Source organism: Anabrus simplex, chromosome 7 (assembly GCF_040414725.1).
Source record: "Anabrus simplex isolate iqAnaSimp1 chromosome 7, ASM4041472v1, whole genome shotgun sequence".
Lineage (NCBI taxonomy): Eukaryota > Metazoa > Arthropoda > Insecta > Orthoptera > Tettigoniidae > Anabrus > Anabrus simplex.
Window position 1 is genome coordinate 345,050,691 of NC_090271.1, and position 24,862 is coordinate 345,075,552.

General features: G+C 38.2%; 1 protein-coding gene across 1 annotated transcript in view; it reads left to right on the forward strand.

Annotated features, from left to right (window-relative positions):
• The window catches only part of ncm (nucampholin), a 202,837-nt gene that overhangs the window by 20,890 nt on the left and 157,085 nt on the right, over window positions 1–24,862 (forward strand). The window lies entirely within an intron of this gene.

Genomic DNA, 24,862 nt, shown 5'->3' on the forward strand with positions numbered 1-24,862 from the left:
GAGCATATCCAACAGTTGTATCAAGGTAAAGATGTAAATAATTTGGTTCTGGAACATGAACAGGCTGTTGATGCTGATGAAATGGGAGACCCAATTTTGAGGTCAGAGTTTGACAGAGCTGTGAGTGACCTCAATAGGAACAAGGCACCTGGAATTGATGACATTCCCTCTGAATTACTGACTGCCTTAGGAGAAACCAGCATGGCAAGGTTATTTCATTTAGTGTGCAAGATGTATGAGACAGGAGAAGTCCCATCCGATTTTCGGAAGAATGTTGTTATACCTATTCCCAAGAAAGCCGGTGCTGACAGGTGTGAAAACTACCGCACCATTAGTTTAGTATCTCATGCCTGCAAAATTTTAACACGTATTATTTACAGAAGAATGGAAAAACAAGGTGAAGCTGAGTTGGGAGAAGATCAATTTGGCTTCAGAAGAAATGTAGGCACACGTGAAGCAATCCTGACTTTACGTCTGATCTTAGAGGATCGAATCAAGAAGGACAAGCCCACGTACATGGCATTCGTAGATCTAGAAAAGGCATTCGATAATGTTGATTGGACCAAGCTATTTATGATTCTGAAGATGATAGGGATCAGATACCGAGAACGAAGAATTATCTACAATCTGTATAAAAATCAGTCTGCAGTGATAAGAATCGAGGGCTTTGAAAAAGAAGCAGCAATCCAGAAAGGAGTGAGGCAAGGCTGCAGTTTGTCCCCTCTCCTTTTCAATGTTTACATAGAACAGGCAGTAAAGGAAATCAAAGAGAAATTTGGAAATGGAATTACAGTCCAAGGAGAGGAAATCAAAACCTTGAGATTTGCCGATGATATTGTTATTTTATCTGAGACTGCAGAAGATCTCGAGAAGTTGCTGAATGGTATGGATGAAGTCTTGGGTAAGGAGTACAAGATGAAAATAAATAAGTCCAAAACAAAAGTAATGGAGTGCAGTCGAACGAAGGCAGGTGATGTAGGAAATATTAGATTAGGAAATGAAGCCTTAAAGGAAGTAGATGAATATTGTTACTTGGGTAGTAAAATAACTAACGATGGCAGAAGTAAGGAGGACATAAAATGCAGACTAGCACAAGCAAGGAAGAGCTTTCTTAAGAAAAGAAATTTGCTCACTTCAAACATTGATATCGGAATTAGAAAGATGTTTTTGAAGACTTTCGTGTGGAGTGTGGCATTGTATGGAAGTGAAACATGGACGATAACTAGCTCACAAAGAAAGAGAATAGAAGCTTTTGAAATGTGGTGTTACAGAAGAATGCTGAAGGTGAGATGGATAGATCGAATCACGAATGAAGAGATACTGAATCGAATTGGTGAGAGGAGATCGATTTGGCTAAATTTGTCGAAAAGAAGAGATAGAATGATAGGACACATCTTAAGACACCCAGGACTTGTTCAGTTGGTTTTTGAAGGAAGTGTAGGTGGTAAGAACGGTAGGGGTAGACCAAGGTATGAATATGACAAGCAGATTAGAGCAGATGTAGGATGCAATAGTTACGTAGAAATGAAAAGGTTAGCGCAGGATAGAGTGGCATGGAGAGCTGCATCAAACCAGTCTATGGACTGATGACTCAAACATTGTAATCACAGTTCAATACGGATCTATCATTATGAAACTTATTTAATCGGGCGAGTTGGCCGTGCACGTAGAGGCACGCGGCTGTGAGCTTGCATCCGGGAGATAGTAGGTTCGAATCCCACTATCGGCAGCCCTGAAGATGGTTTTCCGTGGTTTCCCATTTTCACACCAGGCAAATGCTGGGGCTGTACCTTAATTAAGGCCACGGCCGCTTCCTTCCCACTCCTAGCCCTTTCCTGTCCCATCGTCGCCGTAAGACCTATCTGTGTCGGTGCGACGTAAAACAACTAGCAAAAAAAAAAAAAAAAAAAAGGAAATTTAATTTCAGAACATCACCGTTAGTGCAGGACCCACATGAACATCCCCCAAATATTACTGTTTGGTCACCCCCGGGGGGGGGGGGGGGGCTTATTGGGTGCCAGTACCGGTGCGCTTAATTGCGCTCCTCTGCTGGCCTGTTCAGGAAAATAAGTATAAGAATAATAAGTTTATAATTGGTGAAAATAATAAAGATAGTATTGATTGTTTACTGTAAAGTGAAGAATTGGGTAATGTTCAACCTTCGCGTTGTGTAAACCATGGCTGTGTAAGTATTAATTTGAATAGTTTCTAAATTGTTTCGGACCATCCAAACTCTGACCACGCCCGATGTTGCTTAACTGTACTGAGCCTTTTCGCTGGATTGTTTGCCAGAATACATGCATTTTAATCATGTATTCAGGTGTGTCGGTGTCAGCGACACTATTTTTAGTTTAGAAAAAAGCAGCGTGTGGATATACTGCGTGTGTGTACTTCCCACCGAGGCGTCTAGTCGGTTTCCAGTGCTTCAGTTATAGTTGTGGTGATTACTTTTTTATGGGGTTGTACTGAATCTTTTGTGGATTTTAAACTTTGCTTGGGGGTGGACTTTGAGGTAATGTGAGACTAGCACGCAGTTTCTTGGTGGAAGTGAGAACTTTTGTATGATTTTGGTGGGATTGATTACTTGGCTGGGGTGGTGGGACCGGGATTTCTGAGTGGTATTGGGGTGGTGCCTGGTTTGGGTCATGAATAGGTTTAGTAGTAATAGCTGTAAAAAGGTATTTGGTATTTGTGTCTGGGATGATTGGGGTGGGGAGGGGTGTGATGTGTCTTGGGTTTGGAGGTGAAGATGGTGGGACTGATTGGCTGAGTGGTGGGGGTGGCTGTGGTTTTGGACGGAGGTGACATGATTGTCTATAGTGCGCCTTAATTGCCTCTTTGATAGATGAGCAGCCATTGAACAAAGCGGCATGACTACCTTGGCAGTTGGCACACTTCGCCTGGTCCCGTGGCACCTTACAATCTGTGTGACGGTGGGGACCACCACACCTATTGCAGCAGGTGGGTTCTGAGCATGAAGCTGCAGAATGATGTAGTTTGGGACAATTAAAGCACTGTGTTATTAGGGATGGGCGTGGGAGTGTGTGGGTTCATGTTCGTGACCTGGGAGCAGGTTTTCTCCGCCTGCTCCCAGTCTGTGTACTGGTATCTGTGTGGATTGGTTGTGGGTTGATTTGGGCTTGAGTGGATTGGGTGGTTGGCAGGGGTAGTGGAAGTGGCTGTGGTGGTGAGAAAGGCTGTGGGTCGGTTTGGACTGCTGTGGATTCGATAGGCGTGGGTTCGGGGGGGGCGTGTGAATGGTTGAGTTTGGATTATTCTGGTCTTGGTTTTTCGGATTGGTTTCGGTTTATCTGTTTGGGATAGTCTGTAGTGGGATGGTGGTTGAGGGTCTGTGATAGTACTGGCATCTTGAATTTCTGGGTATTTTGGGGGAGGGGGGGTGAAGCTTGGAGTTGAGTTGAGGTGGAGGGGATTTACCATAATTGGTAGTGGTAGGCCGGTGTTTTGGATTGTTTCCATTATGATGGAGGTTAATTTATTTTTGGTAGGAGTCATTAAGAGGAGGTTATTGTGTGTTTCTTCGGCGACTGCGATAAGGTCTTCTGGGATGTTTTCGATGAACTGTAGTACTGCTTTCCTTGTGTGTGGGACTGGGTCAGATGTATGAAGTGGGAATATGAGGATGTCACATTTTTCTGAGGTGGGGAATGGGGAGTCGAAACGGACATAATGGAATGGGGTTTCATAGTCGTCATGTGTGAGGAGGGGGTCTGTTCTGGGACTGGTGGCGGATTTCCAGGACCAATTACTGTAATTGAAGCTGGAGTCAGTACTCATGGTGAATAATGGGAAGAGCCGAGGTCCTGGCTACTCGATCCACCAGGGTCGTTCCGACGTAGGGTGAGGAACTGTGGTTTGGTGGGTTCAGGGGTGCAGTGAAGCATTGGAAACGGTCAAACTCTTTCGAGGACCGGCGTCTGATTTGGCGCACTCAGTGCGTACCAGTGGATCAGGTATAGTTTTAATCGGATCACACCGAGACAAGATATGAAGAGACAACCACACTGAGCCCTAGACAAATTTGCTTGTTTGCCCGCACATTGGTTGGTAGGCTGGCTGGACTGCTGATATGGCAGGCTGGCTGGTGTGGCTGTGTGATGGCTGCTATTGGCTGCCGGTCTTGGCCCTGCCCTCTGATTGGCTGGCAGGCTGTGCGGGCTCTCGAGGAGTCGCTTGGCAGTAGGCAAGGTGGCTGGTAGCAGGGTGCTGGGTCGGTCGGTGCTTGGCTCTCCTTGATGTGCTCTTGTCCAGCAATGTGTCATGAACAGGTGAACTTATCTCTGTATATACTGCTGCTATAATTCCTCATACAGACTCTCTGATTGCCTCACAATGTAATAAATGATTTGGGTAGCTTGTGAGATTTCACCATTATTATTTAAAATATAAATTCATTTCCTCATACAATTAACAAATCGTGTTATTTACAACCCCTATAAAATCATCCCTAGCACCAAAAATCAAAACATCTAATTATTTTTAATAGTTCTGGAACAACATTATTTTTGTAATGTATCCAAATATTGAAAAAAAATCTTGTATAGGGCCTACTGATGATTTACAAAAGAAAGTGTTGGATAAAAGCATATCTGTAAGCCAAATGTGGAATAACATCCAAATTCCCGTATATGAAACAAAAGACAGCACTACCGCTCAGCGTGCCATATATGGCATGGGCCTTTTCTCGGAAGTTACATGTCAAATCAATAAAATTAAAGCTTTTGCGGGATCTTCATATGCACATTATCCAATGCTAAAAGTTACAAGTTGATTCTCTAAAAATAAAATCTTGGTCGGATCGAGGTTAAAACACCAATCTAACCACTCGGCATCTAGTACCAACATTCTAGTAAGTGAAAGTCCTTAACTGCACGGTTAGAGTTGCGTAGCTGTGAGGCCTGAAGATAGTGGATTAAAACTGGATGCAGACTGCTAAGGAAAGAATGACTGGAGGATGCCTATGTCCAGGAACAGACATCCCCAGGTCGAGAAAAAAGGATTCAAACTCCACTATCCACAGCTCCGAAAGTGGTTTTCTTTAGTTTGATATTCCTTATGGGAATCAACATCTATATCATCTGATGGCCAAGCAGGCATCAATTTTTGGTAAAGAAACAGTCTCTCATAGTGCATTGGCACTGCCGGTGGCTCCAAGTAGCCTATGCAGTGGCCTCCACAGTATGCACTATCCAGCGTCTTGGTAGCATCCGCCATGCCAACTTGCTACGGGCCAAGCTCGTCACCCATCGCCCCACCCCCCTTGCGTTCGACTGCGCCAGTTGCGAGCAACACTTAAGCGTTGGGCCGGCCCTTCTCTCTTCTATCCATTGTCGCGCCATATGGGACGACGGAAATTACTCGACTATCAATCTGGGGTCTTCCATCTCGCGAGGTTCCTGGATCCATCGAGCATCCGGATGATTCTAGAAGGGCCAGTGCAGGTATATAAGAGAGGAACGACCTGCCTGCAGTCAGTGAGGGTTAGACTGGGTTGGTTAGTGAGTGAGTGAGTGAGAGCGAGATTGAGTTCGCTGGAGCGCAGTCAGTGATGGCCTGGGAGAGTGCAACCTGATGGAGTATCTGCCTGTTAGAGCCAAAGACTTGTTCCTGTTCCCCTGACGTCGTGTGTGTGAGTCCCTTGAGGCCGGCTGCTGGAGAAGAACCTTGGGTGTTCTGGAGCAGCGAAGAAGGGAACACTGGGTGCTGACGTGTGCAGACTGCGAACGGGTTTCGACGGATTGAGTGAACAGCGGATACTATCCCGACCTGTGAGACTGACGTGTAGGCTGTGGACCGTGACAGTGCTAATGAGTTTGACTGAGTGCCTGAGTGAGTGTAGTGTAAATAATCGATGACCCTGTGTGTGTATCAGTGTAGATGGAACATGAGAAACCAAGAGAGCGAGCACGAACCGTGTAAGTGTGTAACCATGTACTTGTGTAAGTGGTAAGCTCGGCTATCGTCTGTGTGTGTGTAAATCTGTAATTGTAGTGCGTAGTTAATAAATCTTAGAAATAGGACGCTACCAGGTTCTGTACTCATTTACCCTGCCAACACGTTACAATATGAATATAAGACTCTGAAATTTTTACAGATGACTTTTGCATATTATTTATGTCTCTTGAAGCAGAATTAAGAAATAAGATACAAAGGAACCAAAGATCTTAATTTTTTTAAAGATGCCATTTTTTATACATAATATTTGTACATTCAAACCCCTAAATTAATGTCTGTGCAGATCTATGGTATAATTATGCTTCAGTAGGCATAGTAAGATATAATAAAGCAGCTCACAAAGTTTCATGACACTATTACACGTAGGTCTTCAATTACAGGAACATTATTGTAAAAGAAGTCATTTTGAGAAAATCAAGTTTAAAATTTAAAACAAAAATAATTCACTCATATTTTATATGAAGACTCAAAATTACCCAGCAGCACAGACAGGATCATTACCCCTGTACCCGTCCTTCTCCAAAAACATTTTCCTTTGAGATAACGTAGCTCCTTTGGTGGTTAGCTAATTTGCATGATGTGCTTTGGCAATTCTTATTTTCTGAGAATGTTGCAGCCCCTTAACGGTATGACAGCCAGGGTTGATGGTGACATTCTTCCCACATTCCCATCATTAAATGTTAACACAGCATCATTGACTCCCCATTTTAAAGTTCTTAACCCCACAAACACTATCTCGGGACCCGAGTCCAGATAATATTGTTGGACTCATTACGATTCTGAGTATTGTGCCCATGTAGACACATTCTGAGGTCTGATTGTTTTTTTTTTTTGCTAGGGGCTTTACGTCGCGCCGACACAGATAGGTCTTATGGCGACGATGGGATAGGAAAGGCCTAGGAGTTGGAAGGAAGCGGCCGTGGCCTTAATTAAGGTACAGCCCCAGCATTTGCCTGGTGCGAAAATGGGAAACCACGGAAAACCATTTTCAGGGCTGCCGATAGTGGGATTCGAACCTACTGTTTCCCGGATGCAAGCTCACAGCCGCGCGCCTCTACGCACACGGCGAACTCGCCCGGTCTGATTGGTTTTATGGCCTCTCTAACAGCTTCAGGAATAGAATTCTTATGTACAAAATACTCTATTGATAGGCGAAGTATGCGAAGTAGTTTCAAAGAAAGTATGTCAAAAATTAACTAGCTTGACAGATATGCAAGTAATGTTACAAAATTGAATACTTCTAAAGGTCCCACATAGATAAATTATGTACCATTTTAGTGAGGAAGTAGTTAATAATACCGTAAAACATAATTTGTAAAATGTCAAAAACTCCCAGTCCTGGTTCTTTTCTATACGATCTGTGCTAACAAAAGAAGGGATGACCTGAGTGAACTGATTACTCTCAGCATTACTGATAGACTCACCAGTTGCTCCTCAAATTCGTGGAAAAATTCTGTTTTTTTTTTTTTGTTTTGTTTTTTCCTGTTCAGAGTGTAGGCCACTGGGGATTTTTAACAACCTGGACATTGTTCTTTTTGTCTCTGATGGTAGAACTTTTGCTCCATCACACCACTTTATCTTGAAACTTAAGGTGAGTACTTATAAATCTTGGTATGATGTGCAGGAGAGAGGACTACTGAGGACCTGCCCTTAAAAAATTACTTTTATAGTAAAATATCTTAAACTCTGATATTTTGGAAAGTAGGCAGATGAAGGACTCCCATAATTCCGTACAGATACTTGTCTAGATAAATCTAATCGCCAACAACAGCGTAATAAAGACATTTAAACCGGTGGTGATAAATTGATACTCACACACCTAAACAAAGTTGTAGACCGTTATATCTCACTTCGCTGTAGATAATCCCGTGGTGATCGCAGACAAACAGGTGGTACGTGACATAGTTGCTTGGAAGAAAAGAGCATCATCCTCAGTGCAGCAGATGCTCACATACTACTTAGTCTGATGATACTGAAGTTCTGCCACTTGCTTTTCCAGTTGGCATTGAATTATTATTTTATGAAATGGAATGGTCACAATATGGCTACTTGCAGAAAAGAAATAGCAAAGTTTCTGACCTGTGTTCCAGCATTACTTGACCTTCACAAAGAGATAATAATATAATATACATTTGGCTTGGAGGTGGGAAATCATGTGAGGTAGAATGTCCGCAAACTTTCACGAGTGCTTTCTTTACAAATATTTTGAGTTTGTGGAGTTTATTACTTTTGCTGATCTGCTTGCTTGTCTGTCTGTCACATACCTGCCTTTGATGATATGAAAGTAGCTGAGGTATGGGCAATTTTACAGGCAAGTGCCCCAAAACCTCATTGATGATGTTTCACGCAAGTGCGATAAATGGATGTAACTTGAAAATAATATTCTCTCACCCATAGGTAACTAATGCAAATATCGAGCTCGAATTATTATTATTATTATTATTATTATTATTATTATTATTATTATTATTATTATTATTATTATTATTATTATTGCGTTCCGGCCTTCTAAGGACCACGTTACAATTTCAATTGTTCCTCCTTAGTTGTTCTTTTCTTTTCTTCCAGTATTCTTTCATTGTTTCACTGTGTTTCGTTTTCCTGTCTTCAGTCCACTTTGTGCCTGTTTTCTTTTCCTTCCTCCCTTGGAATCCTTCCATTTGTAAGACTTTCTTCCTAAAAATCTTTCTTTCCAATAATTCTTCTTCTCGTATGTTGTTCCTTTCCAGGTCTTTCTTCACTTCTTGAATCCAGGTGGTAGTTGATTTCTTTTCCCAAAGGTACTTGAAGATTCGTTTAGTTAGTCTGTTGTCATCCATTCTGTAAATGTGTCCAAGAAATAGCAATCTCCTTTTTCTTATTGTTTCTGATATGTTTTCTATGTTCTGTAAATTTCATTGTTACTTCTTAATTTCCAAAACTCTGCAATTCGTAGAGGACCTAATATTTTCCTTATAATTCTTCTTTCTAATATTTCTAATTTATCAAGCTTGTAGTTCAGTGCTAGACATTCGCTGGCATAAAGGCATTCTGGTTTCACTACTGTGTTGTAGTGCTTTATTTTAAGTTTTCTTGATAAGCACTTTTTGTTGCAAGTATTCTTAGTTATACCGTACGCTCTTTCCATCTTTTGCCTCCTCTCCTCTATAGCAGATTTTTCTAAACCATTTTCTTGAATTGTCTCGCCCAAATATTTGAATTTCTTTACCTTTTCTATTTGACCAATATCCGTTACTAAAAACTTTGGGACACTTTTTATATTCGTCAAAAATTTTGTATTCTCGGCAGAGATTCTCAGGCCTGTCATGTTGGCTGTCTTTTCAAGCAGATTGACTTGCATTGCTGCATTTGTAAGGCTTTCTGAAAGTATGGCAAAGTCATCTGCAAATGCTAGGCAATTTATTGCAACACCTTTGTTCTTCTTCCCCAGCATGAGTGGCAATATTTTAGATTCTTTCAGTTTTTCATTCCAAATTCTTTCAATTTTCTCCATGACACAATTGAAAAGGAGTGGAGATAGACCGTCGCCCTGCCTGACACCTGTATTTATTTTGAAAGGTCGAGATACTTCACCCATAAATTTTACTTTCGAGATAGTGCCTGTAAGTGTTTCACGAATTAGGTTTGTCAATTTAGTTTTAACTCCAAATTCACGGATTACTTTATCTAGGGTTTCCGTATCAACAGAGTCGAAAGCTTTTTTTAAGTCAATAAATGTTACAACTATGTCTTTGGAGTTTATTAATCTGTGTCGAGTTATAGATTTCAGGTTGAAAATCTGTTCGGAGCAAGATCTTCCTTCTCTAAATCCACCTTGATATTCACCCAATTGACTGTCCAGTGTCGATTTTACTCTATTTAGTAGTATTGTTGAGAATATCTTGTAAGCAACCGGCAAGAGAGATATACCTCTGTAGTTGTTGACATCTTGCTTGTTACCTTTCTTGTGTAATGGGTGTATTAGAGCCACTTTCCAATCCTCTGGGATCTTTTCTGTTTCCCAAATTTCTTCAAAGATTATTTGTAGATCTTCTATAATTTTTGGGTCAGCCCATTTTAAAAGTTCAACTGTTATGGAGTCTTCCCCACTAGCTTTGTTATTTTTAAGATTTTTTAATGCTTCCTTTATTTCTTCCACTGTTGGAGGTGAATCAGCTTCTAGATTTTCCTGAATTTCTGAAAATTCTAATTTATGATTTGGCTCAGGGCAGTTCAGCAGGTGTTCAAAGTGTTTTGCCAGAATCTCACAATTCTCGGCATTGTTAAGGCCAATATTACCATTTGCATCTCTGAAGCAAATGCTGCGGGATTGATAACCTTTCAGGTTATTCTTAAAGGTCTGATAGAAATTTCGGGAGTTATTTCTTACAAAATTATTCTCAATTTCTACTAGCTGCGATTTTTCAAAGGATCTTTTAAACTGCCTTATTATTCTTGTTGTTTCCTTTCTTTGTTGTTTAAATAGCTCATAGTGTTCATTCTTTCTGGAATATTTCTATTTTTTCCACTTTTTATTATTATTATTATTATTATTATTATTATTATTATTATTATTATTACTTGTATGTATGGCTTTGAATTGATGTACATCCATGTACAGCACGTTTCATGACATAACCTCACACACAATACGATCATTCTACTAAGTAAATCATAATAAGTCAAATTACCCTTGGTTCTTAAAAAATTAAGATGGTTTATTTAAAAACTCCTGGTTTAAAGCAGTCAATCTTGTTTGTAGGGCTCATAAGAAAGATGCTCTAATGCATAATTCATTATAACAACATTACGTATCTACAAAGACCCACACGAGATGCTGTCAGTTGGTACAATTATTTTATTCACATCTATTTACAAGTTAATGCGCACATAACCTTAATCACTGCTGTCACAAACAGAACACTCACAGCACAAGCCGCCATTTTAAAAAACAACTGATTGTCACTTCAATATGGAGACTACAAGTATTGCATGTCACACGAGATAAATATTCTTGCTACACCATAACTCTACTAAACAACAATTTGTCGTAACCAATAGCAGAAAATCTGGTGGTGTCAGACTCATTCTCCTTATTGAATACTGTGGTATATTGCATAGAGATGTACCTTAAAGGTTCGCAAAGTTTGTTACAGATTCGTAAGGAAAATTGTCATAAAGCAGTGCCAACACAAGTTTCTAATTATGTATTTAAACTGAATGGAGGGGATATGTTTAATTGTTACAACGATGCTAAACAACTGACAAAACAAAAAACATTTTATAATCAGTGGTTACGTGCATCACGTATACCACAACCACATGTTATTTTCTAGGCAGCGTAAGTTTATTTTTAATATTTTCTCCAACACAGTGTTAGAAAGGGTTCTTTCATTGCATCTATACATAAAAATAAGCGTTTTGTGTGTACATTGCTAAGAATTCAAAAAGGATGGTACTTCTGTGTCGGTCGTATCCACAGTAACAAGGAAATGCAATTTTTAATTTTCTGTCCTTTCTCTCTGTATGGACATATCAGAAATGGCTGAATAGAATTTAATGAAAATCGGTATGTAAAGTCGGGGAATAATGCACTACAATCTAAGCTATAAATAATTTTATTCATGCTGAGTGAAATGGTAGGTTAGGGCAAAGCCTAAAATGTAATTCCCAAATATCTGTGTTATTATGGTCCTATCAATAAATACTCCATAACTAAAGTTATATATAATTGAATTTCTGATCATTTATGCCTTATACTGTGCATTTTTACCTTACCGGCTATGATAAATGAGAAATTCATGAATTTCGATTTTTGTTGTTAAGGACAAATCAATGCTAAAGCCTTGAGAAAATTGGTGAACAGAATTTCATTAAAATCAGTATTTTAAGTCAGGGAATAAGGCGCTACAGTCTAGGCTATACATAATTGTATACACGCTCTATGAAATGGCAGTTTAGGGGAAGGGGTCTAAAAGTTAATTTTTAAATACCTTTGTCATTTGGTCCTGAAGCCTCTGTGGCTTTTATTATTATTATTATTATTATTATTATTATTATTATTATTATTATTATTATTATTATTATTATTGAGTTAGCTGTGGAGCAGAAAGAGGTCAAAGAAGGTGCTGGGGTGAATGGGTCTATCTACAATATCAAAATTAATTTAAAACTTGAACTGAAGGTTGTATTTTTTCAGAAAACAACAACTTAACAATTTTCACTTGGTGAACATAAAAACACATCAGGTGCAAAAGCAATCTTGAAACATGACTAGGAAAGTCCAAGATTAGTGATTTTTACAAATTTCAGGCCCCTAGTTTTACAATTCAACAAATGGAAGAAAAATTATTTAGTTAAGGGCAGAAATCCCCTAATTCAAGAGCACTTGCTCCCTAAATCACAATATCTAACTTCCCAGAGGCACATTTTACAGTTACAAAACTTTGAAAAAGAGCTAACAGGCTCTCAATTTTCCAAGCCTATTCAAGGCAACATCAATTTACAATCACTGGCCTCTCATGGCACCACTTACAAATTGAAAACAATTTTATACACGGGTAATTAATAACCAACCTACGGGGCCTTCATGGAAAAGAACAGGTTAAATAACTGGCCCAAACACAAAGGAATGGAGGCATACACTATGCTCCAAGATAATGAAAACTTAAAAACCTAAAGGACTCTAGGCTGAAGAAACAGGGGCTATTCCCAAACTACTGAGGTGACTCGTATAGAAATTACTTTAACACATTACAGAAGGAAAAACAGTTACAAAATATAGTCACCTCAAACCAAGATGAAGGGGAGCTCGAGAGGGTAACTCACTCTCTATCCCCAATTTATAATTAAAGATTTTATGAAGCCAAAAGAGAAGTTACATTTTAGAAAAGTGGGTTACATAGTAAAGATTCGGACCTTCCCCTTCGCAATAATTTGCGGAGGTAGCAAGAAAGAATGAAGTTATGTGGCCATCACCTTGTAGATGTTCTAGCTGCTGACGAAAGAGGCAGCCCGCCTCCTGCTTAAACACACACACTCAGTAAGATGACAATCTATTGGCCAAGAAAAGTGAAAAGCCGCAGTTTATTAACCCTCGGGGGAGGTTCGAGATCATTAAAGATTAATCAGGACACACCCTCTTAAATTTTATTGGCAGATACAAAATGAACAAAAATACAGGATTGGTTGAAAATTAATTACCAAAATTTATGATTGGTCCGATTCAAAACTGGAGAAAGAAAAGGAAGTGTCGCCAATCCAAAAATAAATGAACAGAGATCAGTTATGGACAGCCTAGAAATACAAAACTTCTTTAAATTATAAGTACTTACACCTTGCACCAGGGTGCATAATCATAGTTTTTAGTAGAAAAATGTCCAAACTTCTTGATGTATAGCAAAACAAAACAAGGAGAAATTCAATCAGTTTAGGAAACTTCACAATAACAAAATTACTTAATATTTCGGTGGAGACATCTTCTGATAAAAGTTCTAAGTTCCTGTTGTAGTAGTTACCACTTTTGTTCGATAGGGAAGTTCATTAAGGCGCTTATTTTGAATACGCGGCGTTGAAGTGTACCTCCCGGTACAGTTATTATTACTTGTAATGTATGGCTATGAAGTGTTTACAGCCATTTAATATTAGTATTATTATTTACGCAGTCAAATAGTTGCAGTGTTTGTGAGGTTACGTCATGAAATATGCACTGTATATAGACATTTATATGAATTCAATTAATGTAAACACCTGTATATAATTTATTACTACCCGTATATGTGATTTGTAATTCACTATAGAATGTAACATCCAGAATGGCTCTAGATCAGACGTGATGATGGTAAAATATTCTGTATATTATAGCCTACCCATGTTGTTAGGCTCTTGAGAATTTACAAAGGTATTTTTGTAACGTATCTTTCTAGAAGCTTGGCCAGGCACCTATATAAAGAGGTGGTCTTTATGTAAGAGACGAATTATTGTTTAGAAGGAGTTTCACTGGTGAACATGTGTTGTGGTTCGACTGACATGCCGATGTAGGCAGTCGATAGTCATCAGTTTCAGCTGTGTTTTAAGGTTGTAATCTCTATGTGCTGTGGTAGACAATTGTTAAAATAGCACCTTGTTGATATTCTCGGAGTGAAGTGTTTTGTTCGTGATACAGTGATTAAGGTTATGTGTGTTTAATTTGTGACGAATTGTAAATAAATCCGTGTATGCAGGTTGACAGCATTTTGTGTGCGTCATTGTGGATACATCAAAACTAAAGAAGTATTAAAATTTACGTATCATGACAGTGACATTTACAGTGTTAGAGAGGAAGGTCTTAAAAGTAGGACTGTTAGGCAGTACCATATGGCTGATAAAGCAGGCACGAGGCAGTTTTTATAAAGTAACTATAATTGGTGGAAAACGGTAAATAAAAATGTAAACAGACTCTGGGATGGGTTTAAAGAAATTGTTGAGGAATGTAAAAACAGGTTTGTATCTTTAAAGCTGGAAAGAAATGGTAAAGACCCACCTTATTATAATAGAGAAATAAAGAGACTAAGAAGGAGGTGCAGATTGGCTGTGAAAGTAAGGAGAAATTAAAGGAACTTACTAGGAAATTGAATCTAGCAAAGAAGTCAGCTAGGGATAACATGGTGGCAAGCATAATTGGCAGTCATACAAATTTTAGTGAAAAATGGAAGGGTATTTATAAGTATTTTAAGGCAGAAACAGGTTCCAAGAAGGACATTCCAGGAATAATTAATGAACAAGGGGAGTGTGTATGTGAGGATCTTCAAAAGGCAGAAGTATTCATTCTGCAGTATGTAAAGATTGTTGGTTACAAGGAAAATGTCCAGATAGAGGAGGTGACTAATGCTAAAGAAGTATTAAAATTTTGATATGATAACAATGACATTTACAATAAGGTACAAAAGTTGAAAACTAGAAAAGCAGCTGGAATTGATAAGATTTTTGGGGATATACTAAAGACAATGGGTTGGGATATAGTACCATATCTGAAATACTTATTTGATTATTGTTTGCTTGAAGGAGCTATACCAAATGAATGGCAAGTTGCTATAGTAGCTCCTGTGTATAAAGGAAAGGGTGATAGACATAAAGCTGAAAATTACAGGCCAATAAGTTTGACATGCGTTGCATCTAAGCTTTGGGAATGCATTCTTTTTTATTATATTAGACAGGTTTGCAAAATTAGTAACTGGTTCGATAGAAGGCATTTCGGTTTTAGGAAAGGTTATTCCACTGAAGCTCAACTTGTAGGATTCTAGCAAGTTATAGCAGATATTTTGGATTCAGGAGGTCAAATGGACTGTATTGTGATTGACCTGTCTAAAGCATTTGATAGTTTGGATAATGGGAGACTACTGGCAAAAATAAGTGCAATTGGAATAGACAAAAGAGTGACTGAATGGATTGCTATATTTCGAGAAAATAGATGTCAGATAATTAGAGTAGGTGAAGCTTTATTTGACCCTGTAATAATTAAGAGGAGAATTCCTCAGGGCAGTATTATTGGACCTTTATCTTTTCTTATATATATAAATAATATGAGTAAAGAAGTGGAATCGGAGGTAAGGCTTTTTGCAGATGATGTTATTCTGTATAGAATAATTAATAAGTTACAGGATTGTGAACAACTGCAATGTGACCTCGATAATGTTGTGAGGTGGACAGCAGGCAATGGTATGTTGATAATCGGGGTTAAAAGTCAGGTTATGGGTTTTGCAAATAGGAAAAGTCCTCTCAGTTTTAATTACTGCGATGATGGGATGAAAATTCCTTTTGGGGATCATTGTAAGTATCTAGGTGTTAATATAAGGAAAGATCTTCATTGGGGTAATCACATAAATGGGATTGTAAATAAAGGGTACAGATCTCTGCACATGGTTATGAGGGTGTTTAGGGGTTGTAGTAAGGATGTAAAGGAGAGGGCATATAAGTCTCTGGTAAGACCCCAACTAGAGTATGGTTCCAGTGTATGGGACCCTCACCAGGATTACCTGATTCAAGAATTGGAAAAAATCCAAAGAAAAGCAGCTCGATTTGTTCTGGGTGATTTTCGACAAAAGAGTAGCGTTACAAAAATTATGCTAAGTTTGGGCTGTGAAGAATTGGGAGAAAGAAGACGATAGTGTAACTGTACGAGTGTATGACTCGCAATTTTTATTTTAGGAAGTTTTCATAAAATAATTTTTAATATAAAGTAATAGATATCTTGTGAGTTTTGAATTGAAATATAAGAACATTATATTCTAAGAAGAATATTTGGTTGTAGGGAATTATGTATCTAGCCTATGTTTCTTTATATTGGTGTAACCTACATTTGTGTATGAATCTGCACATGGCATAGCAGTGAAGTTTATGCAACCAGGAAAACAGCTAATATATCGATAAAGGCAGTTGAAGGTGGTTTAAAGCAAATACAGTAGAGACAATACGCGACACTCAGCGAGATATCGAGGGACAGCTATTAGAGCTCTCTCTAGCGGGTAGACCTGAGAACAACTGATCCTGTCATAAGAGCACGTGTATTTGTATGTGAAGTTTTTGGTGTCATTTATGCATTTTCAGTGAGTTGACATAATTAAATAGTAGCGTGGTCATTCCTTTTTCTCCTCTCAACATGAGGAGAAAGGTATGTGCTGTGTTTGGCTGCAGTAACTATGAGGCAGAGAAGAATACGCGGTCTTTTTTTTGTTCCCCTCTTGACAAGAAAATGTAAGTAATATTGTTTTTGCATGTATATTCTTCCAGTGACAAAGAGATTTTATAGTACTTCATAATCTTCTGACCTGCTCGACCCATATTTTAACTGGCATAAAATGTAATACCGTTCGCATATTTGATTGTATAGTGCAGCAGTTAACCTTCAATACCGATGTGTTGTTGTAGGTGTGATCTGTGGGTTTTGAAATGTCACAGAAGTGATTTGAATAAGGTGTACAAGAAAGAAGGACGTTACGCTTATATAAGAATTATAAGATCTGTTCAGATCATTTCCAGGCCAGCGACTTTAGAAATCCTCGACTATACAGCCAAGGGTATGTTGCATTTTTACTCTAATTGTACGTAAATATTCCTCTAAGCATCACTATCAACAACATTTTCATACTTTTCTTTCTTTTATCCCTCTTCTCAGATTAAAGCCAGGTTTTTGTAGATTTTCTTTCTGTTATTAGGCTTCATGTTAAGAGGAAAATTGTCCGGCTTTTAAATGTTAATTCATTGCATCATGTGTGTAAAGAATGTGCCGATATTTTTATTGACAAGTGTCTTAATGTGATGATAGAATGTTTTTTAAATGAGAAAAAAGACGAATCTAACCGTATAAGTTCAGGCAGGAATGCTAAAGCAAAAAGAGTAATGCATAAATGAAAGATTAAGCCATTTCACAGCAGACCATTTCACATCTTGTTTATTGTCTAATTTCAGTCTTTAAATAATAACCTTTTAAATAATTCTTCATTCATTTATTCAGAATTGCTTTAGCAACTTCGAAGTTAATATTCAATAACACTTTCTTTCTAGACGTAATTTATTTATCCATTTACGTATATGCATTTCCATCGATATTTGAATTTAGCACGACTTTTCAAGTCAAGTCACTAGGAGCGCAACCGTTGAATTGTCTCCCATTTTAACAAGGCTAAATCCGCAAGTGTTGCGTATTGTCTCTAGTTTAAAGTGTTGCTACATGTGGATTTTGGTGGACGCTGTGCTACATGGAGCGAGTCTGTATATGTGTGTGCGTGCTACGAGTTTATTGCTATTATCGGGTATTATTGTGCATGACTGTTACAGTTGCTGATTATTGCTATTGAGGTTACTGTTGATGACAATTGATACCGCGAAGTGGGTGTTGCACGAGCATTTTACGGGAGCTTTATTACTGTACAATTACCGAGTCAAGAGTGCATTGCTCGTTAATGGTCATTCCCAGTGAGCGGTTGGTGAGATGGTGTATGGTAATGTTTTATATATATATATATATATATATATATATATAAGGAGCACTCGAATGAGTATTAAGTTTGTTGTGCCAATTTACATTTTGCTGTATTCTGTTAGTCTTTATTCTGTTTCTGCACTTTAGCAGATGGTAGCGGTCGCACTTTTCCTTACACAGTGTTCAAACACAGTCATCTGTTGGGTTGTGGAATTTTGTCTTTGCGCATATTTTGTGGTGGAAGCCATGTATTGCATATCTTGTTATGAAATGTCTTTGCTCTTAGAGTTGTTTGGTCCAGTTTCGATCGATCATGGCGTCATTTCCGTAGAATTCCGGGTCTATTTCCGCGCGTTTCTTAAGAAGTTTTTTTCTGAAGCTCTTGGAATGGGCTGGTAGATGGCAGTGGTAGATTGAGTCGTAGATCCTCAATGAAGTAAGTTTCCCGTGCCAGTACATAAACAAGTCTGGAGGGTGCCAGTTTGCCTACTCCTAGGGCCTTCTTCAGGAACCTTGCTTTGACCCTTTCTATCCTCTCCAAGTCACCGATTGTCAGGTTATCCCATATTATTTTGATTCCATATGACACAATTGGGGTTATTGTGGTCTTGAATAAAGTCATCGCTGTGTTAAGGGATAGCATAGATATATTCTTGATATTGTGGATGGCTCTGATTGCTGCTGTCGTTCTATCTGTGACGTGGTTATTGAAAGATGTCATGCTCGTTTGGAACGTGATGCCCACGTATTTGAATTTCTTGACTATTTCTAGTGGTTTATTATTTAATGATATAGTGTCATCCTTGGCGGCCTTGCCACCTTTTCTGAACACCATCTGTACTGTCTTTTCCTGGTTAATTTCAAATTTGTTATCTGAAGCCCAAGCTTCTAACTTCATCAGTGTCAACTGTAGTTCTGCCTTTGAGCTCAATCCCAGAGCCATATCATCAGCGTACATTATTAGAGTAGTCTCAGGGGAGTCCGTCATTATCTGTGTGATATCTGCCGTTGCTACGTTGAATAGTAGCGGGCTTAGCGGGTCTCCTTGAGGTACCCCATTTGTTTGAATTACTTTCCCGGATGAGGATGCTCCATCTTCAATTTGGATTAGGTTGTAGTCTAGTATGGTCTCTACGATTATCTCGAGCGAGTTGTCACCGATCATTTGTTTTAATTTTCCTATCAGGATATCTCTGTCGATAAGATCTAAAGCCTTCTTATAGTTGACAAAGACGACATAGTACTTCCCTTTTGGGTGTCTCAGTGCCTCTTCATTTTTTCTTTCAGGCATGCTGCAGCTTGTAACTATTAATTTGAGAATACCAAGTAATGTCACTGTATGAGGTATTAACATAAGACACCTCAACATGCTAGATGATATCAAATCAAATCTTAGCTACGTACAATGTCAAGTCAAGTGTCTGCGAAGAAAATATCAAATGACATGAAGTGAAGAGAACTGCAGCCAAACACTGTTCACAGATTATTAATTTTCCCTCGCCGCGGAAATGCTCATTGTGGGCAGCCTTTAAATGCGCAGTGTGGAGGTAATATGTATCAACTTGATGAAATAAGTTATAGCCCAATTGTTCATTACCTGCGTATTCTTGGAAGAATACCACATGCTTGTTAACTATTTATCGTAGAGAGAACTTTTAAAAACTTACGCGAGAATGGAACTGGGGTCATTGTCCGATGTGCATTCAGATTCAGTAACCAGTATGGACTCGGTGTGTGAACAGTTTTCATTCATACTTGTTTGGCTGCAGTTCTCTTCACTTCATGTCATTTGATATTTTCTTCGCAAACACCTGACTTGACATTGTACGTAGCTAAGATTTGATTTGATATCATCTAGCATGTTGAGGTGTCTTATGTTAATACCTCATACAGTGACATTACTTGGTATTCTCAAATGGTGATGGTGCTTCTTGTTCAGTGTATATACGAGGTCAAAATGGGACGAAATCTCGTAGCTTACTTCTAAATTGTCAGCAATAGGCTAAGCAGTCTGCAATATGGATAAAGATGAGGAGAATTGGTGCAGTATTTCTTGTGTGGTGATGTTTTGGATTAACCAACCAACCTATACATGGTGGCAAATTGAAAGGCTCAGAAGTCAAGATTTAAGAAGTGAGTGTTGTGTTAGGTTAGGGATGCACTTAGCAAATAACTGGTTTTAAATCATAATGCGAGTTGGGGCATCTTGTCCTTACTAATTGATATGTTGAGTGAAAATTATATGTGCAGAATTTATTAGAAGGTATACCACATGAGGTATGTATGTACAGTGTAAATATTAAGTTGTTTGTGAAGTGGACAAGATGGAAATATAATTGTTTATTGTGAGTAATATTAGACTTTTTATAAACTTTTATTCTCAGTAAATTTAATAGTTAAGCGTTTGATAACTTTTACTCATGGAGTGAAAACCTGGCATGTTACCTAAATTTAATTTCAGGGGTAGACAGGTAAGGTTATATAGCAAGTTTGGAGCATTGTCAGCCTGATGACCATCGCCTTATTCTTGTAAATTGTTTGCAGGTGGTGCCCACCTTATCCTAATGACCATTCATGTAGTATTTTCTGTTTCACCAATAAGTTACATAGAGTGTATGGGACCCTCACCAGGATTACCTGATTCAACAACTGGAAAAAATACAAAGAAAAGCAGCTCGATTTGTTCTGGGTGATTTCCGAAAAAAGAGTAGCGTTACAAAATTATGCCAAGTTTGGGCTGTCAAGAATCGGGAGAAAGAAGACGATAGCTCGACTAAGTGGTATGTTCCGAGCTGTCAGCGGAGAGATGGCGTGGAATGACATTAGTAGACGAATAAGTTTGAGTGGCGTCTTTAAAAATAGGAAAGATCACTATATGAAGATAAAGTTGGAATTCAAGAGGACAAATTGGGGCAAATATTCATTTATAGGAAGGGGAATTAGGGATTGAAATAACTTACCAAGGGAGATGTTCAATAAATTTCCAATTTCTTTGAAATCATTTAAGGAAAGTGCAGGAAAACAACAGATGGGGAATCTGCCACTTGGATGACTGCCCTAAATGCAGATCAGTATTGATTGATTGAAATTTAAATTGAAAAGAAATTGAAATAGTAAGATACAAAAGTTGAAAACTAGAAAAGCGGCCGGAATTGATAAGATTTCTGTGTATATGCAGTAGTACCATATCTGAAGTACTTATTTGATTATTGTTTGTATGAAGAAGCTATACCAAATGAATGGAGAGTTGCTATAGTAGCCCCTGTGTATAAAGGAAAGGGTGATAGACATAAAGCTGAAAATTACAGGCCAGTCAGTTTGTCATCCATTACATGTAAGCTTTGGAAAAGCATTCTTTCTGATTATATTAGACATGTGTGCAAAATTAATAACTGGTTTGATAGAAGGCAGTTTGGGTTTAGAGGTTATTCCACTGAAGCTCAACTTGTAGGATTCCAGCAAGATATAGCAGATATCATGGATTCAGGTGGTCATATGGAGTGTATCACGATTGACTTATCTAAGGCATTTGATAGGGGTAAGATCATGGGAGACTACTGGCAAAAATGAGCGCAGTTGGACTAGAGAAAAGAGTGACTGAATGGGTGGCTATATTTCTAGAAAATAGAACTCAGAGAATTAGTGTAGACGAATCTTTATCTGTCCCTGTAATAATTAAGAGGGGAATTCCTCCATGCAGTATTATTGGACCTTTATGTTTTCTTATATATATCAGTGATAAGGCTTCTTGCAGATGATGTTATTCTGTACAGAGTAATATATAAGTTACAAGATTGTGAGCACGTGCGAAATGTCCTCGATATGGGGTTGCCATACACCATGGATTTCACGGACAGTCCACTATTTTAGGGTAAATGAAAATGTCCGGGCCAAAAAGGCAAATGTCCAGAATATTTGCTGGATTTGAAGTCAACGTCCAGTAATTTAAAAAACTGCTGTCATAGAAGCATCAATATGTTATCTCTTTGTCTTCACATTATATAAAATCCAAACAGAACAGAACAGCTTTTGAGATATCGAAATCAGTATGCAGTCAGTCATCTCTGATGGTATACAGTACATCCTCTTTGATTTGCGATACAGTGGGCGGTCAGTCATCTCTGATGGTATACAGTACATCATGTTTGATTTGCGAGAATGCGAGTTGTCAGTCATCTCTGGCAATGAAGAGTATTATGTTCTTTGATTAGCTTCATGAATGTTCGCATGGTTTGTTGTGCTGGCGATTTAGTTGTGTTATATTGTATTAAATAGTTGTTATTATTTGCCTGGTGGTTTAATAATATCGGCTAGACAAAAGGTTAAGTTCAGGGAGGAATATACTGAACAGTTTCCAAGTATAAAGCGAGAAAGAATTGAAGCTTTCTGCAAAATTTGCAGGTGAGTAACATTACGTTTATACACAAACCCATTGAAATCATTCTTAAATTGTTAATTGTGCAGGTGCTACATCGTTGTTTTCCTAGAAAAATTATTCTATTATACGTTTTTACTCTTCACAGTTCCTACAATGGAGGTAGACGTGAAATCCACGACCACATGCAATCGAAAAAGCATAAGGCGGCAGTGGGTTCATCTTCCAAACAGTACACCAGCTTTTTTCAAACACAGGCAGATGGTAATAAAGTAGCTGCAGCAGAAGCTACATTTGCATTTCGCTGTGTCAAGCACCATCATTCATACAACTCAAGTTCTTGCACTTCAAAAATTATATCTCAGGTTTTTAGTGACTCGAAAGTTGCAGTAAACTTTTCCAGCGCCGAAACTAAAACAAAAGCCATCATTAATAATATGATATCACCGTTCATTGAAGACAGAACAAGGAACAGTCTATGTTGGTATTAGCACCGATGCTAGCAACCACAAGTATTTGAAAATATTTCCTGTTCTTGTGCAGTATTTTGATTATGATGAAGGTGTCCAAAGTAGATTGTTAAATTTAAATGAATGTGACAGTGAGAATTCTAGTACAATAACAGAGTGTGTATACAGTGTCATTTTAGAACCTGGGCTTAGTGATAAAGTATCTGCTTTTGGTGGAGACAACACAAATACTAACTTTGGGGGTGTTGCGAGAAAAGGAAAAAACAATGTACAAGAAACTTCAGAATAAACTGAATAGGGAAATTTTAGGAGTAGGTTGTCCAACTCATATTTTGCATAATCCAATTCAGACTGGTGCAGATGTCCTCTCTCATGATATTGAGAGCATTATCATAAAGGTTTTTAATTATTTCTCCATATATACTGTTCGTGTAGCATCGCTAAAAGAATTTTAAGAATTTGTTGATGTGACACATAAGGACATACTTAGACATGTAAGAACCAGGTGACTCACCATGTTTCCTGCTATAGAGAGGTTCATCCACATGTTTATGGCACTTAAGTCTTTCTTTCATTCGATACGTGTCCTTCCCTTCTCAAGAAATTATTTTCTGATTCTCTCAGTGAAATGTATCTGCTCTTATCGAATGCACAAATGAATCCTTTCCAGAGGGCAGTTAGCAGTATTGAGAGGAAAGACATGTCAGTGAATGAGGTAAGATTGGAGGTAGAAAATATACTGCAAATTTTAGGAGAGAGGAAACCGTGTGTTATACTGCAAATTTTAGGAGAGAGAAAACCGTGTGTTTTCGTTACGTCTAAAGTTAAAGAATTAATGTCTGACCTTACACAATATCAGCAGTCTACACTTCTATTGGAAGTCTCTCTTTTCTATCAAACTATTATTGATTACTTGATAAAATGGAGGAAGCCCTTGTCTGATATTAAACATTTTGACCGGATTTTGCTAAAGACTGTACCTTCATGAGAAAATGTTGAAAAAACATTCAAGTGGATACATGAAAACACAAGCTGTAAATTGAATGAGTCCCTTCTCTTTGACCAAGTACTGAAATAAAAGTGTTTTGGGGGAGGTCGAAGATGAAAGTTTTGAGAATTTGATGTCACATAAGAAATAGGTGTTCTTCATTCATAAGAGCGGTATTCTGAGTTGCTGAAAATTGTGGAATTTTATTTCTCCATTCCCGGTCATAACGCCAGTGTAGAGAGAGTCTTTTCCCTCATGAATTCTCAATGGACAGAAGAAAGGAATAGGTTAACAGTAAAATCAGTTAATGCAATGTTGCAAATCCAGGACAATATGAAAAATTTAAGTTGCAGTGAATTTCATAAACTGATTGAGAAGCAGATGAAGTTCCTTTCATCTGTTCAAGGTTCTGAAAAATACGATTGGTACTATAAGAAAAGCTGAAATAATGACAATGGAACTTCATGTACTGAATAATTTAATGCATATTCTCATTTTTGGTAATAAATGCTTACTTAATGAAGCAGTCCTTCCTCAACTCTGGATCATTAATCATTAACCATTGCACATTTCCCTTAGCTTAGAGGCATGAGGACTCCTTGTTCCTCATATTTCCATTTCCTTCGGTCGATAATGTTGTGAGATGGACAGTAGGCAATGGTATAATGATAAACAGGGTTAAAAGTCAGGTTGTGAGTTTCACAAATAGAAAAAATCCTCTCAGTTTTAATTACTGCGTTGATGGGGTGAAAGTTCCTTTTGGGGATCATTGTAAGTACCTGGATGTTAATATAAGGAATGATCTTGATTGGGGTAATCACATAAATATGATTGTAAATAAAGGGTACAGATCTCTGCACATGGTTATGAGGGTTTTTAGTGGTTGTAGTAAGGATGTAAAGAGAGGGTAAGTATCTGGTAAGACCCCAACTAGAGTATGGTTCCAGCGTATGGGACCCTCACCAGGATTACTTGATTCAAGAACTGGAAAAAATTCAAAGAAAAGCAGTTTGATTTGTTCTGAGTGATTAACGACAAAAGAGTAGCATTACAAAAATGTTGCAAAGTTTGGGCTGGGAAGACTTGGGAGGAAGGAGACGAGCTGCTTGGCTAAG